This window comes from Dipteris shenzhenensis, unplaced genomic scaffold (assembly GCF_047967505.1).
Source record: "Dipteris shenzhenensis isolate YYH24624 ecotype China unplaced genomic scaffold, Dip_SZ_1.0 scaf0027, whole genome shotgun sequence".
Classification (NCBI taxonomy): domain Eukaryota; kingdom Viridiplantae; phylum Streptophyta; class Polypodiopsida; order Gleicheniales; family Dipteridaceae; genus Dipteris; species Dipteris shenzhenensis.
This window is the reverse complement of record NW_028239334.1, coordinates 33,025-34,752: the sequence shown is the minus strand read 5'-3', so window position 1 is coordinate 34,752 and position 1,728 is coordinate 33,025. Positions and strand designations below refer to the sequence as shown.

Genomic DNA, 1,728 nt, shown 5'->3' with positions numbered 1-1,728 from the left:
GGGCCTCTTCAGTCCCCGGGCAAACGGGTTCTCAGAGGGGATCTGGCAGAAATGGATAATTTCATATATGATGGGTGGGCTGGTGGTAAAGTCTTTAACTGGATTGACTGTTCCAGGTTCCGTAGCTTCACCTCTTCCCAAAAAGAAATTGAAATCTGCTAAGAGGAAAAACCTGAATGGAATGGAATGGAATGGAATGGAATGGAATGGAATGGAATGGAATGGAATGGAATGGAATGGAATGGAAGTACCAAACTTATACTCCGAAACGATATGAGCTAGGAGTTCGAGATTCCTCTTGAAAACAGAATCCCAGCGGTTCCCCCGGCGTGGGGGGAGTGTGTAATCCTAGCGGAGCTAAGATCACAGCGCGTGATGTTGCGTGGAAGCTTGTTGCCCACTACCCCATGCCCGGGATTCCGATCCCGGCCCCCCGTCGGTTTTTTCGAATCTCTGGCCACAACCAAGAAATAGGACATCAAGGCAATCCACCAATCAATCCCCTTGCCCGGCTTCGGTCTACAGCTCGGCCTGGCTGAACGTCTTGGTTGGCGTTGATTGGTCTTCTGTTTTGGGCTTCGACCGAAGGTTCTCATCCTCCTTCGAACTCTATTTCGCTATGAGGATAGCAGCGCAAAGTAGTCGGGATTCAAGCGTTGGGATGATGTGTTTTTGGCGAATAACGGGATTCGAACCCGTGTTTTCAAATTCACAATCTGACACTCTGACCCATTGAGTTATACTCGCCCTTGGGGCTCCCCGCAAGCAAGCCCCAAGGGCCCGCCCAACAAACCAATTCAGACACGCCCATACTCGCTATCGGATTCGAACCGATAACCCTTGAAATGGAACAGATTCGAAGTCTGTCGTGTTTACCAATTTCACCAAGCAAGTATGCTCACTATCGGACTCGAACCGATAACCCTTGAAATGGAACAGATTTTGAGTCTGTCGTGTTTACCATTTTCACCAAGTGAGCAAACGGGGGAAGCAAAGCTCCGGGGGCGGAGATCAGAATCTCTTGCTGCTCCGCCCGACCCACCCGGGCCCCCGTCCGCCACTTTCTTCTCTAGACACCCCGGCTCCGCTAGACGGAGCTTGCTCTGGCTTGGCCGGACCTGCGGTTCTTTACCGAGGGCGGGAGGGATTGAGGCGACCATGCCGACCTGGAGCAGCAGCCCCCTGTAGCTGGCTTGAGGTCGCCCACGCTTTCTCGTGTTTATCAACCCTTTCGTTTTGCCTCCTCTTTACCGATTCATACCAGTCCATCTACGATCCGAGTAACCTTTTTGCCGAGTGTGCTTGGCGCAAAGCCCTTTTTCCTGAACGAGATATAAAAACTCGGATTCTTATTATTATTATTGGATTACTACTATTCTACTATTACTGTCATTCCCAATTGATATTATCATCAGATTCCCATTATCCTTATCACTATCGGATTATTAGAATTATTGCCCTATTCCTGGCAAGGCGGAGAACCCGGGAAGAAACCCAATCCTTTGGTCCCTACCTTTGGCCTTCATCCTTTACTAGTATTGGAGCGAAAAGTATTGACCCATACTTTAGGTAGGTCACGGAGTGAGACCTCGATTTGTTGAGAGGGCCACTTCTCCCGGGGAACCGGAGGGAGGAGGAGTTCTGTTTCGTTGAAACGATGCCCTACAGGCACTAACCTGAAGGGCTGGCAAGTGCCCCGGAGGTGCACCAAGTACCTACCCCGGAGAC

The 1,728-nt window shown here is 50.5% G+C and overlaps 2 non-coding genes across 2 annotated transcripts; both read right to left on the bottom strand.

The window, feature by feature from the left end:
• Positions 1–674: 674 nt before the first annotated feature.
• Positions 675–747, bottom strand: TRNAH-GUG (transfer RNA histidin (anticodon GUG)). Its single transcript has one exon. It is a non-coding gene; the product is annotated as a tRNA-His (tRNA).
• A 148-nt stretch (positions 748–895) lies between these two features.
• Positions 896–979, bottom strand: TRNAL-CAA (transfer RNA leucine (anticodon CAA)). Its single transcript has one exon. It is a non-coding gene; the product is annotated as a tRNA-Leu (tRNA).
• Positions 980–1,728: the final 749 nt, after the last annotated feature.